This window comes from Salmo salar, chromosome 17 (assembly GCF_965601325.2).
Source record: "Salmo salar chromosome 17, fSalSal1, whole genome shotgun sequence".
NCBI classification, from domain to species: domain Eukaryota; kingdom Metazoa; phylum Chordata; class Actinopteri; order Salmoniformes; family Salmonidae; genus Salmo; species Salmo salar.
Genome location: NC_138307.1, coordinates 46363718 through 46381593, shown reverse-complemented (window position 1 = coordinate 46381593; position 17876 = coordinate 46363718).

Here is a 17876-nt window from a genome sequence, read left to right as displayed (position 1 = left end):
GAAACAGAGTATGATACAGTCCCTGATGTTCTCTGGAAGGAGATCCTCGCCCTGAGCTCGTCTACTTTATTGTCCAGAGACTGAACATTAGCAAGTAATATACTTGGAAGTGTTGAATGGTGTGCATGCCTCCTGAGTCGGAATAGAAGTCCACTCCGAATATCTCTTCTCCACCGATGGCATCTTGAAGCAACCTCTGGGATAAGTTCAATTTCCCTGGGGGATGCAAACAAAGGATCCAATTCGGGAAAGTCGTAATCCTGGTCGTAATGCTGGTGAGTTACCGCCACTCTGATATCCAAAAGTTCTTTCTGGGCTAGTAATACAAGAAAAACACACACAAAAAAACGAAATACTGCAAAGGACCTCTGCTAGAAGCAGAGCTGCCTTGTCTGTCGGCACCAGCTGTCATCTTGTCCTAGATTCAGTTCGGCGAAGCTTTTTAATTCTGTATCCAGTCTGGACTTCCCACCTCTAAGGAGGATCCTATTGCCAAAGGCCGCTGCTTTCGACTTCCACGGCGAGTGACGTGCCTCCATGGCTGGTTCGTAGGGTCAAGAATAGTTATTTAGTATACAGATGATATGTATGAAGACTAAGGGCAATGGAAACCCATTAACCCCTAAAAGTCAAAGCTGTTGGGGGGTCTACTAAGCTAACACATGGAATTTTAAGATGGTCATACCATGGACATTGAGCTATTTGTACGTATCAAAAAGGTTTTTCATTTTTTAGGATAAAATATTTAATTTGGCCATTACTACTATAGCCCATAGAAATTGAATAACACATAAATGGCAAAACTGACATTCAAAAATAAATCATAAGGAATAAGGTTTTGAAGTGTCTGTCCTATATCTAGGAGATTGTCACGAGTATCGACGGTGAAGGAGGACCAAAACGCAGCAGGCATGCGGTTGTTCATTTTGAACATTTATTAACTCCAAAACGAACACAAAAATAACAAAGAGAACGAACGATAAACTGACAGTCCTATAATGTTTGACATACACTAAACACGGAACACGGAACAATCTCCCACAAATGACAAACACAAACACACCCTAATATATGGGACTCTCAATCAAAGGCAAATAGACAACACCTGCCTTCAACTGAGAGTCCCAACCCCAATTAACCAAACATAGAAACAGACACACTAGACTCAACATAGAATACATGAAAACCAAACAGTGCCCAAAAACCCCGGAATACTTAAATCAAATGCCCCTTCAACAAACACACCACCCCGAACCACATAAAACGAATACCCTCTGCCACGTCCTGACCAAACTACAATACCAATTAACCTTATACTGGCCAGGACGTGACAGAGATAAAAGAAAGCTCAGGAAATATATACAGTTGAAGTCGGAAGTTTACATACACTTACATAGAAATTTCTTGTTAACAAACTATAGTTTTGGCAAGTCAATTAGGACATCTACTTTGTGCATGACACAAGTAATTTTTCCAACAATTGTTTACAGACAGATCATTTCACCTATACTTCTCTGTATCACAATTCCAGTGGGTCAGAAGTTTACATTCACTAAGTTGACCGTGCCTTTAAACAGCTTGGAAAATTCCAGAAAATTATGTCATGGCTTTAGAAGCTTCTGATAGGCTAATTGACATCATTTGAGTCAATTGGCGGTGTACCTGTGGATGTATTTTAAGGCCTACCGTCAAACTCAGTGCCTCTTTGATTGACATCATGGGAAAATCAAAAGAAATCAGCCAAGACCTCAGAAAACAATTGTTGACCTCCACAAGTCTGGTTCATCTTTAGGAGCAATTTCCAAATGCCTGAAGGTACCACGTTCATCTGTACAAACAATAGTATGCAACTATAAACACCATGGGACCACGCAGTCGTCATACCGCTCAGGAAGGAGATGCGTTCTGTCTCCTAGAGATGGTACCATGGTACTTTGGTGCAAAAAGTACAAATCAATCCCAGAACAACAGCAAAGGACCTTGTGAAGATGCTGGAGGAAACAGGTACAAAAGTAGCTATATCCACAGTAAAACAAGTCCTATATCGACATAACCTAAAAGGCCGCTCAGCAAGGAAGAAGCCACTGCTCCAAAACTGCCATAAAAAAGATAGACTACGGTTTGCAACTGCACATGGGGGCAAAAATCGTACTTTTTGGAGAAATGTCCTCTGGTCTAATTAAACAAAAATAGAACTGTTTGGCTATAATGACCATCGTTATGTTTGTAGGAAAAAGGGAGAGGCTTGCAAGCCGAAGAATATGTATGTATATACTGCTCAAAAAAATAAAGGGAACACTAAAATAACACATCCTAGATCTGAATGAATGAAATAATCTTATTAATTACTTTTTTCTTTACATAGTTGAATGTGCTGACAACAAAATCACACAAAAATAATCAATGGAAATCCAATTTATCAACTCATGGAGGTCTGGATTTGGAGTCACACTCAAAATTAAAGTGGAAAACCACACTACAGGCTGATCAAACTTTGATGTAATGTCCTTAAAACAAGTCAAAATGAGGCTCAGTAGTGTGTGTGGCCTCCACGTGCCTGTATGACCTCCCTACAACGCCTGGGCATGCTCCTGATGAGTTGGCGGATGGTCTCCTGAGGGTTCTCTTCCCAGACCTGGACTAAAGCATCCGCCAACTCCTGGACAGTCTGTGGTGCAACGTGGCGTTGGTGGATGGAGCGAGACATGATGTCCCAGATGTGCTCAATTGGATTCAGGTCTGGAGAACGGGCAGGCCAGTCCATAGCATCAATGCCTTCCTCTTGCAGGAACTGCTGACACACTCCAGCTACATGAGGTCTAGCCTTGTCTTGCATTAGGAGGAACCCAGGGCCAACCGCACCGGCATATGGTCTCACAAGGGGTCTGAGGATCTCATCTCGGTACCTAATGACAGTCAGGCTACCGCTGGTGAGCACATGGAGGGCTGTGCGGCCCCCCAAAGAAATGCCACCCCACACCATGACTGACCCACCGCCAAACCGGTCATGCTGGAGGATGTTGCAGGCAGCAGAACGTTCTCCACGGCATCTCCAGACTCTGTCACGTCTGTCACGTGCTCAGTGTGAACCTGCTTTCATCTGTGAAGAGCACAGGGCGCCAGTGGCAAATTTGCCAATCTTGGTGTTCTCTGGCAAATGCCAAACGTCCTGCACGGTGTTGGGCTGTAAGCACAACCCCCACCTGTGGATGTCGGACCCTCATACCACCCTTGTGGAGTCTGTTTCTATAAGCTAGCTACTTAGTTGTCTTTGTCATAGCTTGATAATTGTGTAGTCTAGTAATTACCGAGGTTAGCTAGCCAGCCATTGAGGTCAGCTAGCCAGCTATTTCCGTCCCCCGCGACGCCATTTTTCCTAACCCAGCCAACTATTACCCACGAGCAGCATTGTAGAAACTAAATACATTACAAGGAACGTCTTGATTAGTGTTATGTTAGCTAGCTAGCTACAAAGTTGCTTTGTATCATGACAAGGGGTAGTACTGAAACTATTGAGGTTACCTAGCCAGCTACACGTTCAATGTCAACAACGCAGCCACTGCTAGCTAGCCTACTCCACCAGCCCGCAGTACTGTATCATTTTCGTCATTTTAGTTAATAAGATTTTTGCAACGTAAGCTTAACTTTCTGTAGTCCACTTGTCATTCCAATCTCCTTTGCATTAGCGTAGCCTCTTCTGTAGCTTGTCTACTATGTGTCGGTCTATCCCTGTTCTCTCCCCTCTGCACAGGCCATACAAACGCTCCACACCGCGTTCCCGCTGCCACTCTAACCTGGTGGTCCCAGCGCGCACGACCCACGTGGAGTTCCAGGTCTCCTGCAGCCTCTGGAACTGCCGGTCTGCGGCCAACAAGGCTGAGTTCATCTCAGCCTACGCTACCCTCCAGTCCCTAGACTTCCTGGCGCTGACGGAAACATGGATTACCACAGATAACACTGCTACTCCTACTGCTCTCTCCTCGTCTGACTACGTGTTCTCGCATACCCCTAGAGCATCGAGCCAGCGGGGTGGTGGCACTGGAATCCTCATCTCTCCCAAGTGGACATTCTCTCTTTCTCCCCTGAACCATCTGTCTATCTCCTCATTTGAATTCCATGCTGTCACAGTTACCAGCCCTTTCAAGCTTAACATCCTTATCATTTATCGCCCTCCAGGTTCCCTTGGAGAGTTCATCAATGAGCTTGACGCCTTGATAAGTTCCTTTCCTGAGGATGGCTCACCTCTCACAGTTCTGGGTGACTTTAACCTCCCCACGTCTACCTTTGACTCATTCCTTTCTGCCTCCTTCTTTCCACTCCTCTCCTCTTTTGACCTCACCCTCTCACCTTCCCCCCCTACTCACAAGGCAGGCAATACGCTTGACCTCATCTTTACTAGATGCTATTCTTCCACTAATCTCATTGCAACTCCCCTCCAAGTCTCTGACCACTACCTTGTATCCTTTTCCCTCTCGCTCTCATCCAACACTTCTCACTCTGCCCCTACTCGGATGGTATTGCGCCGTCCCAACCTTCGCTCTCTCTCTCCCGCTACTCTCTCCTCTTCCATCCTATCATCTCTTCCCTCTGCTCAAACCTTCTCCAACCTATCTCCTGATTCTGCCTCCTCAACCCTCCTCTCCTCCCTCTCTGCATCCTTTGATTTCCTCTGTCCCCTATCCTCCAGGCCGGCTCGGTCCTCCCCTCCTGCTCCGTGGCTCGACGACTCACTGCGAGCTCACAGAACAGGGCTCCGGGCAGCCGAGCGGAAATGGAGGAAAACTCGCCTCCCTGCGGACCTGGCATCCTTTCACTCCCTCCTCTCTACATTTTCCTCTTCTGTCTCTGCTGCTAAAGCCACTTTCTACCACTCTAAACTCCAAGTATCTGCCTCTAACCCTAGGAAGCTCTTTGCTACCTTCTCCTCCCTCCTGAATCCTCCTCCCCCTCCCCCCCCTCTCCTCCCTCTCTGCGGATGACTTCGTCAACCATTTTGAAAAGAAGGTTGACGACATCCGATCCTCGTTTGCTAAGTCAAACGACACCGCTGGTCCTGCTCACACTGCCCTACCCTGTGCTTTGACCTCTTTCTCCCCTCTCTCTCCAGATGAAATCTTGCGTCTTGTGACGGCCGGCCGCCCAACAACCTGCCCACTTGACCCTATCCCCTCCTCTCTTCTCCAGACCATTTCCGGAGACCTTCTCCCCTACCTCACCTCGCTCGTCAACTCATCCTTGACCGCTGGCTACGTCCCTTCCGTCTTCAAGAGAGCGAGAGTTGCACCCCTTCTGAAAAAACCTACACTCGATCCCTCCGATGTCAACAACTACAGACCAGTATCCCTTCTTTCCTTTCTCTCCAAAACTCTTGAACGTGCCGTCCTTGGCCAGCTCTCTTGCTATCTCTCTCAGAATGACCTTCTTGATCCTAATCAGTCAGGTTTCAAGACTGGGCATTCAACTGAGACTGCTCTTCTCTGTGTCACGGAGGCTCTCCGCACTGCTAAAGCTAACTCTCTCTCCTCTGCTCTCATCCTCCTAGACCTATCTGCTGCCTTTGATACTGTGAACCATCAGATCCTCCTCTCCACCCTCTCCGACCTGGGCATCTCCGGCGCGGCCCACGCTTGGATTGCGTCCTACCTGACAGGTCGCTCCTACCAGGTGGCGTGGCGAGAATCTGTCTCCGCACCACGTGCTCTCACCACTGGTGTCCCCCAGGGCTCTGTTCTAGGCCCTCTCCTATTCTCGCTATACACCAAGTCACTTGGCTCTGTCATATCCTCACATGGTCTCTCATATCATTGCTATGCAGATGACACACAATTAATCTTCTCCTTTCCCCCTTCTGACAACCAGGTCGCGAATCGCATCTCTGCATGTCTGGCAGACATATCAGTGTGGATGACGGATCACCACCTCAAGCTGAACCTCGGCAAGACGGAGCTGCTCTTCCTCCCGGGGAAGGACTGCCCGTTCCATGATCTTGCCATCACGGTTGACAACTCCCTTGTGTCCTCCTCCCAGAGTGCTAAGAGCCTCGGTGTGACCCTGGACAACACCCTGTCGTTCTCCACTAACATCAAGGCGGTGACCCGATCCTGTAGGTTCATGCTCTACAACATTCGCAGAGTACGACCCTGCCTCACACAGGAAGCGGCGCAGGTCCTAATCCAGGCACTTGTCATCTCCCGTCTGGATTACTGCAACTCGTTGTTGGCTGGGCTCCCTGCTTGTGCCATTAAACCCCTACAACTCATCCAGAACGCCGCAGCCCGTCTGGTGTTCAACCTTCCCAAGTTCTCTCACGTCACCCCGCTCCTCCGCTCTCTCCACTGGCTTCCAGTCGAAGCTCGCATCCGCTACAAGACCATGGTGCTTGCCTACGGAGCTGTGAGGGGAACGGCACCTCTGTACCTTCAGGCTCTGATCAGGCCCTACACCCAAACAAGGGCACTGCGTTCATCCACCTCTGGCCTGCTCGCCTCCCTACCTCTGAGGAAGCACAGTTCCCGCTCAGCCCAGTCAAAACTGTTCGCTGCTCTGGCACCCCAATGGTGGAACAAGCTCCCTCACGACGCCAGGACAGCGGAGTCAATCACCACCTTTCGGAGACACCTGAAACCCCACCTCTTTAAGGAATACCTGGGATAGGATAAAGTAATCCTTCTAACCCCCCCTTAAAAGATTTAGATGCACTATTGTAAAGTGGTTGTTCCACTGGATATTATAAGGTGAATGCACCAATTTGTAAGTCGCTCTGGATAAGAGCGTCTGCTAAATGACTTAAATGTAAATGTAAATGTAATGTTTCTGACCGTTTGAGGAGACACATGCATATTTGTGGCCTGCTGGAGGTCATTTTGCAGGGCTCTGGCAGTGCTCCTCCTGCTCCTCCTTGCACAAAGGCGGAGGTAGCGGTCCTGCTGCTGGGTTGTTGCCCTCCTACGGCCTCCTCCACGTCTCCTGATGTACTGGCCTGTCTCCTGGTAGCGCCTCCATGCTCTGGACACTACGCTGACAGACACAGCAAACCTTCTTGCCACAGCTCGCATTGATGTGCCATCCTGGATGAGCTGCACTACCTGAGCCACTTGTGTGGGTTGTAGACACCGTCTCATGCTACCACTAGAGTGAAAGCACCGCCAGCATTCAAAAGTGACCAAAACATCAGCCAGGAAGCATAGGAACTGAGAAGTGGTCTGTGGTCACCCCCTGCAGAACCACTCCTTTATTGGGGGTGTCTTGCTAATTTCCTATCATTTCCACCTGTTGTCTATTGCATTTGCACAACAGCATGTGAAATGTATTGTCAATCAGTGTTGCTTCCTAAGTGGACAGTTTGATTTCACAGAAGTGTGATTGACTTGGAGTTACATTGTGTTGTTTAAGTGTTCCCTTTATTTTTTTGAGCAGTATATATATATATATATATATATTTTTTTTTTACACATATTTAACCCCTTTTTTTGTAGGCGCAAAACTACTTCCATACTTGAATTTATTGTTGAAACCTGGACCGGGTTACCTTCAGACTAGACCTGTGACTCTTGTGGGGGTTTTAGCGCAAAATGGAGAACATCATCGTGTCTCCCCATTCCGATTTTCGGGATGTCTCCTTGTCTGACAAACAGAGTTGTAGCTCTGCCACTTACCACTGCAGATGTGGAAGGTCCACATAGGCTGATGCGGTGGATTGAGACACAGCCCATACAAAAAAACAGATATCTCTAACTTAAACAGACAGATTTTGATGGGGATTTTTTTTATGTTAACTGAATTGACGCACAGGTCAATCGGCTGAAGAATTAAAAACTGGGAGGTTTCAAACTCAAGTATTCCTCTCACACTGTCAAATTGAGCCAACATAATTGATTGCAAATACAGTTTATATTTACATTTACATTTACATTTACATTTCTCATTTAGCAGACGCTCTTATCCAGAGCGACTTACAGTAGTGAATGCATACATTTCATTTCATGCATTTTTTGTATTTTTATAAAAAGCTTTCAAATGAAACAAGCAATTTTACACACGGTAAAAAGTAGTTATCTTGACAATACTGCGTTCCAAAAGAGTAGCAGATTTTAACATTAAACATGTTTGGCTTTACCTTAGGCATCCCTCTCAAGCCCTGTACACTGAGAAGGGACAATAGCAGATAAGGTCAGCTCTAGCAGAGATACAGTGAGCTCAAAGTATTGGGACAGTGTGTTTTGTTTTGGCTATGTACTCCAGCATATTAACACCAATGCTGTTGTATTTGCTCAAAAACACTTGTGTATTGGATATGAACATATACAAAAGAACTATACTTGAGGACCGAGAATCATAACTATTCTACACAATACGTTTCTACTTAACATCATATCTGAAAGGTATACAATGCCTACATATTTGATCATTTTAGTAGTCCTGAGTGAGTTGTTTTGGCGCTATACAACCTACAATGCTTGCAAAGGTATAGGCTGTATCCCATCTAGGGAGTGTGTACATATATATATAACTGTACTGTATGCTTCAACACAACAACAGCTCCACAAGGCTTTCAATGGATTACCACTAATTAGAGTTAATTACTTTGGAACGGGGGATGAGAGAGAGTGAGAAGACAGAAAGGAGAGAGAGAGAGATAGAACCTGTGGAGGTAGATCATTAAATGCCAGAGGATATAATCTTTAAAGGTGAGGATAGATACGCTATAAAAAGCTAGTTTAAAATTAATACACATGCGAAAAATGTTGAATTTGTGAATATGAATTATGCATATTTTGAGGTCATGATGACGTGTTGTAGTTCTCTTGGAGATGAACTGTTTTACAGCAACGTCAAAAAGTTTGAGTTATTCTGAAAACTCATGAAGTATTGGACTTTTTTCAAATAGATTTTCTGGTTAAATACCAGTATCTAGAAATATAAAACAAACCATTCATATCCAATATCCAATGAAAACTATAATATCCAATGCTACTGTCTTTTTAATCGTCTCCCTTAGTCTTCTCCCATCTCCACCCAAAGACATAATAGTAATCCCAGCTATCAATGAGCCATATAGATAAAAACCCATCACAGCCTCTCACTCAGTCACAGCAGCGCTCAGCAAGAGACAATCATTAAAGGAGGAAGTTGAGGTTTGATAGAGGAGGTGGGAGGTGCTGGCCATTCTGGAGATGTCATTTAAGAACCTTTCCCCTTCACAATCGTCTTGACAATGCAGAGTCATCTAGATGATGGGGTTGCCTGGCGCTGCTATGTCATGTGACTAAAGTGTGATGAATGGGGCTATATCTGTGTGTGTGTGTCACAGGAGGTTGGTGGCACCTTAACTGGAGAAGACAGGCTCGTGGTAATGGCTGGAGCGGAATAATAGGAATGGTATCCAATATATCAAACATATGGTTTCCCGGTGTTTGATGCCATTCCATTTGCTCTGTTCCAGCCATTATTACGAGCCGTCCTCCCCTCAGCAGCCTCCATAGGGGTGTGTGTGCGTGTGTGTGACCCATCTACGGTATTGTAGCATTATCATGCTAACAGGCACCTGATATCTCTGGTCTGATCCAATCTACTGTAAGGAATAAGATGTCATTTAAATACTCAGAAAACCCCATCACTTTAGCATGAAGCAAGTCTCACCCACCTGTCCTGCAGCTTTCTCAATAACCTACTATCTCCATAGCGCTTTGGAGTCGTTTTTTATTGTGTATGACGAGGTGATATTTCCTATCTACCTTTCATTTGGATTATGGAGTTATGCTGGCAGAAATGTATTGATGTAGTCTAATATGTCCATGGTATGCTGTAGACATGTATGCAATACCCACTATCTCTTTCATTCTTATCTCTCTTTTAATCTCCTTGGGAAATAGCACTGTGGCTTGGATTCATTTACATTTTACATTTTAGTAGACACTCTTATCCAGAGTGACTTACAGTAGTGAATACATACATTTCATTTTCATTTCATGCATTTTTTTTGTTTTGTTTTTTGTACTGGCCCCCCATGGGAATCGAACCCAGAACCCTGGCATTGCACACACCATGCTCTACTAACTGAGCCACAGGGAAGACGATTCACAATTGCATTGAAAACAGTTGATAATAATGTTGACTGAAACAGCAGCCAATAAACATACCCACCTAAAATGTGTGTGAGGGATCATTTGGAGTTCAATTTCCAACAGTAACTAATTTGCGTTGTCAAACAACAAACTAAACAGAGGTAATCTCAGACAGAAGAACAGGTGCTTGTGCTCGTGTGTGTGTGTGTCTGTCTGCACAGCAAATTCTCCAGTGTTAAAAAAATAACACAGAGAATGTTAAATCAACACTGAAAGTGTTGAGTCTGTGGACTCATATAGACACCAGAACAGTGTTAAATGAACACACCGCTGAGTGTATAGCCTTATTCAAATATTTACCAGAGGGCCTGCCTTTGCATTAGTTGTACAGTTTCTGGATTTGTTAGTGACAGAGACATGGATGTCGGATTCATCTATTTTCAGTCCTATGGACTTCACCAAGTGAGATCCTGAGCGAATATGTTATTATATTTTTGTTGATTTAACACAATATCATATATATTTCATAAGGCCTTGTTTTGAAGGCCTAGTTTTACCCTGTGCTGGGGCCTTAAACTCACACACATCTTTTTGAAACAAACCACACCCATATTATCCCATTGCCCAGTATTGCATGTTGGTTTCTAGAATTTGTTTGTTTCAATGTTTGTACATGTACATTGATTGATTGATTGATTCATTCATTCATTAATTCATCTTTTGCTACTCAAATATAAGTTACAAACATTTTCTAAACAAATCCAATATGTTACTTGGATGTATTGCACCCTACTGAAATGGTTGTTCCAGTTTAGACAATTTATGTAGTCTCATAGCTTGGGTTTTCATTCTAGTTGCAGGTGATTTAAAATTCCAATAAGAATTACGCATCACGAGTTTCAGGCCATTGTATTATATTCTCAGATGTTGTAGAGGGAGGTGTTCAGTCCCAGGGTCCTGAGCTTGGTGATGAGCTTGGTAGTGATGGGGAAAAAAGGCTTTCTGAAGGCTTAGACGCTTTTACCAAATTGTGCTGGAAAATGTTTCATTACTCTGAGCTTTGTTATCTGTTCACAATGCGCATTAGTAACATCTTTTTTTGTACCTTTATTTAACTAGGCAAGTCAACGCTCTAACCACTAGGCTACACTGTTGTTGCTAGTCAGCAACAAATAGCAGCTTGTGATTTTCAGATAGATGTTTCATTCCTCCTCTGTTTTCATTAAACCTCTGTGACGCAGCGGTAAGTTGAAGGCTTTAGTAGCTTATAATCAGTTGAAATACCAGGTTTGCATCTTACATCATGTTTCCCTTTTATTGCCTTCAATTGTGAAGGCAAATCATAAGCTGGGGAAAGGGCCTTGGTTAGGGAGTTGACCAAGAACCTGATGGTCACTCTGACAGAGTTCCATTGTGGAGATGGGAGAACCTTCCAGAAGGACAACCATCTTTGCAGCACTCCACCAATCAATTGATATACTCTTTTTCTTCAACTGAATCTATGGCATTATTTAGGATGCTTAAGACAGAAGCTTATACTATACTAAATAAAACAAACATAAATACCTTAATTACATATGTATTCAGACTTTGCTATGAGACTCGAAATTGAGCTCAGGTGCATCCTTTTTCCATTGATCATCATTCAGATGTTTCTACAACTTGATTGGCGTCCACCTGTGGTAAATTCAATTGATTGGACATGATTTGGAAAGGCACACACATAAATATATAAGGTCCCACATTTGACAGTGTATGTCAGAGCTAAAACCAAGCCATGAGGTTGAAGGAATTGTCTGTACAGCTCCAAGACAGGATTGTGTCGAGGCACAGATCTGTGGAAAGGTACCAAAATATTTCTGAAGCATTAACGGTCCCTAAGAACACAGTGGCCTCCATCACTCTTAAATGGAAGAAGTTTTGAACCAACAAGACTCTTCCTAGAGCTGGCCGCCCGGCCAAATTGAGCAATCGGGGGGAAAGGGCCTTGGTTAGGGAGGTGAGACCAAGAACCTGATGGTCACTCTGACAGAGCTCCAGATTTCCATTGTGGAGATGGGAGAACCTTCCAGAAGGACAACCATCTTTGCAGCACTCCACCAATCAATTTATATATTTATCAAGAGAAGTGCACATAGGCAAAATACCAAATCAACATTGAAAACAACAATAACACAGTAAAACATGTAAATGTGGGGATGAAAAGTTAAAGGACAAAAAAGTAAAACCCCTTGTGTCAGATGCAGCAAATGTAGGTAATTGACCTACTTATTCGGTAGTGCTGAAACAAGTGCTAGTGCCAGTGCCAATGTCAACGTGCATGTAGCCCATGCCGAGGAGGATGTCGCAGCCCCAGGTCAAAGAGTACTAGCAAAAGAAGAGGACAGCGACAGCATAGCAAATTATTGTGAGCCGATCACAAGCAAAGTAAGCGCAGCCGAAGCGATAGTCAATGGGGAAGCAGGGCAGGGAGGGTGACATAGAGAACACAACATAAAACTAAGTGTACCAGTAACATAATGCCAGCCAGACAGTTTGTTAATTAATGCACATGCCAGCCATATCAGTCATTTCAAGCCCTATTCCTCAACTTTTGTTGAATAGGAACTAACTACATGATATATGATATTTCATAGTTTCATATTTTCATCATAATTTTTTTGTACTTGAGCTTGTGTGCTCAAAAGTGAGTACACCTCAACAATGTAGAACTATTTTCACCAGAAAGGTGAGATTTGAATCTTTCTTGAATTATGCCCAATTACTAATTATTGTTTGTGGCCCTCTCATGATAAATAATTCATTTTGGGTATTTCAAATGGTGGGGATGCTGCTGGGTTGTTTGTATTTTGACAAAATATTGTTATTCATTAATTTATTCATTCATATCCAAGTTGATGATAGGCCCAGTTCAGCTGCAGTGGAGAGAGAGTGAGCCATCTCAACTTTTGATTATTTCAAGAGACATTAGTCATATGACCTAAACCAAACCTGTGGTACAGAAGGTTTTCTGTTTGAAAGAGGGCACCATTCGGAAGTGGCTGTGGTGAAGAACGCCATGCTTTATACTGTTCAATATGTATGGCATTTGCCAAGCCCACTGACAGCAGAGGACACCAGTGTTGATCAGTCATTTTATTGTAGATAATAATACTACTTGGAAAATATGATGTCTGCTTCTGTCTCAGTTAGTATTCTAGCCATTATACTTTCTCTGTTTTATTCTAAGCTTCAGATGATGGGATGTTGTTTAATCATGACCATTTAGTATGTGTTAGAGTGGTGTCAGCAAAACAACATCTCACTCAACATCAACAAAACAAAGGATGATTCTAAGGCAGGGGCCCTAAAAAATGATTAGAACATTTGTTACATTTATTTCAATATTAAATTATTAACCTATCATCATTAATATAATATTTTATTTACAATGTACTTATAAAACTGATGGTTTCTTTTTCTTTTCTTGTTTTTGGCAAAAAGTAAACATCCAGAGAGCCTCTGTATTGCCCAAAATGTTAGAATAATTTTCTGCTGTTCTGAAAGTTGGACAGATTAATGAGGATAAAGTCCCTTCTGTGCCAACCACTGATCATGATGTATTCCAGAGATCTTAAACCTGAGTTTCAAAATGAAGTAAGACACCTGAACACTGTATATGCTGCCACTTTGCCCCCTAACTTGTTCCCTCTTGGCCTCCTGAATGCAATTTGTAAGATGCAGCTGCAAAGCATTTTTGGAGAGGTGTGCATTGCTTTACGTATATATTTTGCACACTGCCTGTGACTGTTGCTAGTGGCGAGAGAGCTTTCAGTATGCTAAAACTAATAAAAAACGATTTGAGGTCCACTATGTCCCAGGACAGGCTTTGCAGTCTTGCCATGCTGTCCATTGAAAGTCAGTTAGCTAGAAATCTGGACTTCAAAGACTTGATCATTGACTTTGCTAGCAAGAAGGCTCGGCGCTGGGATCTTGGTGAGTAAAGCTGAGCAAGGATCAGTGATAAATGTTAAATGGCATAGCTATGGATATTGGATCACTACACACATGATGCCCACAGGCTGAGAACAAAGTAAGGGCTGGATTGCCATAAAATTTGTTGTGCACAATCAAGACCCCAAGTGGAAGAAACCTATTGATTTGGTGACCACTTGCCCTTTCCTCTAGCACCACCATTAGGCCTTTTCATTTCCATTTTCCATTTCCACTTTTACAGCTGCTTATTTTCTAGTTGGTATGTATACTTAGTTCAAAAATCTGCTGCTGATTTTATTAATTTGTTTATATATCATTCTATAGATGATAATGCTAATTTATTTTAATTGAAGAGGTTAATGTATATTTAAGTGATATTTATTTTAACGTATTCATTAATGTTAAGAGAATTTTCCATACAATCACATTTAGACTGTAAAAGATGGCCTTTAGCACATTTCTTACATAGGGTATCAGTCTGGCATCAAATAGTGAATACCAATATATGCAGAATGTTGCATTCATGTCTGCACTAGTGTTATATTTTCACAGCTCACTGTCAGTAAATATCGTACAGTAAATATTGAACTACAAGAGAGATGCAAGCCTGCAAAGGTAGAGTTATTTAAAGCTTTGAATGGGTTGATTGGGTTCTGGATGTGTGTGGTTACAGCAATTGCGCAGGGTTGGTGTGGCCTGTGGTGGTGGGGCCCAAAATCCCTGGCGGCGCTCCCTGACTTCAGGAAACAGCAGAGGGAGCACCCCCCTATCCACATCGACTGGACAGCAGTAGAGAAGGTGGAAGGTTTTAAGTTCCTCGGTGTACTCATCACGGACATTTGAAATGGTCCACCCACACAGTCAGTGTGGTGAAGGAGGTGCAACGTCACTAATTAGTAAGGAACTCCCCACACTTGACACCCCTAGGTCATTGTGAGCCTACTAGATGGCAACAGGCACTCACGTTGCCCCTAGTGGATGGTTGGAAATTGCCATGGTAATAGAATGGCTTGCTTAACACTACCATTCCAAAAATGGGTTGACAGAACGTTATGCACTATACTTTGGGCTTACCAAACCAGATCTTACTGTACTATACTGTACCTGGACAGTCAGGAGAAGATGGTCAAAGGTAAGCGAGAGATTAGGGAGGTAGCATTAGAGTTCAAAGCTATGGGTGTACATTTTTTAGGAGCTGAACACTTGGGTAATATCTGTGGGCTTACGCTAATGTGGTATTCATGAGAGTAAAACTGAGGACGTTGTGTGTGTGTGTGTGTGTGTGTGTGTGTGTGTGTGTGTGTGTGTGTGTGTGTGTGTGTGTGTGTGTGTGTGTGTGTGGGGGAGGTGTACTGTCACTGGGCCAGATGTACTGAGGCCTTATGCGAGGCTCAAAAGAGCACTCACTCTTTCCCTCAGTCTCACACTTTTTCACTCGCCCATATCCAGTCTCTCTCCCTCGAACACTATACTATCACTCTCTTTCTTGCTCCCTCTCCTCTCCTCTCTCTCTCCCCTCCCTCTCTCTCACTTTCTCTGCCTCTTCTTTTTCTGCCCAACTTGTATCAAACATATTGAATCTGGAATCCAGCAGGCCTATTAGTAACACTGAACAAGCAGAGACTAATTGATTAAAGGGGAGGATATTTGCTCGCCAGTACAGTACAGACAGTGTATTTTTAATACTAACACACAGACAGAGGACATCGGGATGTAGCAGTGAATTTTTTTGTCTCGTTGCTGTACATCCAGATCCTTTTGCTGAGATTGTCTCAGGCCACCAGGAATTTATTGAGATACTGTAGGATAGAGAAATGCTGATGGATGTCTGTGTAATGACTTGTAATACTGCTATTCAACTTGACATTTTAAATCTAATACAGGTAGTGACTCTGATGGCTGGTGTAAAACACTCCTCTTTCTATTCTGGTTAGAGCCAGTTTGTGCTGTTCTGTGAAGGGAGTAGTACACAGCGTTGTACGAGATCTTCAGTTTCTTGTCAATTTCTCAATTTCTCACATGGAATTGCCTTCATCTCTCAGCACAAGAAGAAAGTGTTCCAGAAGAAAGTGCTTTGTTTCTGGCTATTTTGAGCCTGTAATCGAACCCACAAGTGCTGATGCTCCAGATACTCAACTAGTCTAAGATGGCCAGTTTAATGCTTCTTTAGTCAGAACAACAGTTTTCAGCTGTGTTAACAAAATTGCAAAAGGGTTTTCTAATGATCAATTAGCCTTTTAAAATGATAAACTTGGATTAGCTAACACAACATGCCATTGGAACACAGGAGTAATGGTTGCTGATAATGGGCCTCTGTACGCCTATGTAGAAATTCCATAAAATATGCCGTTTCCAGCTACAATAGTCATTTGCAACTTTAACAATCTCTACACTGTATTTCTGATAAATTTGATGTTATTTTAATCGACAAAAAATAAGCTTTTCTTTAAAAAAACAAGGACAGTTCTAAGTGACCCCAAACTTTTGAACAGTAGTGTACATGTACGTGTGAGTGCTATGACAAACTTCCGCCATGGACTCCACTTCACACTGAACATGTAAAAGACACAAGATACTTTTACATTTGTCACATCCGTGTGTAGTTGGCGTGTATAAGAACTAATCATTTGATGTTTTGTGTGTAGAGTTTGATGCAAAACACACATTTGAGAAGAGTTAAAATAGTTTTTAATGAAGTGCTTGGTTATGCAAGAGATTTGTGACAATTTGCATGTTGTGTATGTGTTTTGGGGTTTTGTGTGTAGAGTCTAGAGGAAAGGAACCATAGTTTCAGAAATCATGTGTAAGCAATTGTCAGAAACTGTAATACTAAAAACGATGTTTTAAGTGAAATATTAGCTTTTGTCGGAAGCCGAAAAATACAGGAAATTCTAAATCTAGTTTGACCTGTGCACTAACAAGTCTTTTCAGCATACACTGCTTGACACCTGCTAGAGTACTGTGGCTTTCTTGATCTACTGTACTTCAACAACAGATGAACTCACATTGGGTGGGTTTATCACTCTCAAAAAAATGCTGGGTTGCTTGGTTGACCCAAATGTCTGGGTTGCAGTCGTTCAATAAAAATAATAATCTGAAGGCCACACCCTAATAGGCCATGCCTCCTTACAATAACCTATGGATTACATTAAGAAAGACCCAGCTGCTGGGTCAAACCAACTGATGGTTTGGTAAAAAAAATCTACAATTGATGTTTAAATTTATCCATGTTTTGGTAATCCAAACAACCCAGCATGTTAGGTTATTCACGCAACCCAACTGGCTTGGTCAAAATAACCCAGCATCTCTTCTGTCCAGTATTTACTCAAATTTGGCTGTTTTTTAACCCAGCATTTTTTTGATTGTAGGATTCAACCCTTCTCTCAAAACAGCCTAATGCATACTCTTAGAGTAGAACCAATGGGTATGTATCAAGATAAGCACCATTGAACAGATTCCCAGCTGGCAGATTGCATGTGTGTCTTATATGAAAAAAACACATTTACTTTAACAAGCACATTAACTGGGTAAACTTACTCTAATGTATGTATTAGGCTGTTTGAGTGAAGATTTGAATCCTAATCACCCCATCCAATGTGATCTGTTGTTGAAGTACAGTAGATCAATAGAGCTACAATACTCTAGCACAGGGGTTCCCAAACTTTTTCACTCGGGCCCCCCTTCCAGCATTGGGGAACATTCCCAGTCAGTCCTTTGACACGTTTTAAAATGTAACCTTTATTTAACTTGGCAAGTCAGAACAAATTCTTATTTATAATGACGGCCTACATAGGCCCAACCCAGACGACGCTGGGCCAATTGTGTGCCGCCATATGG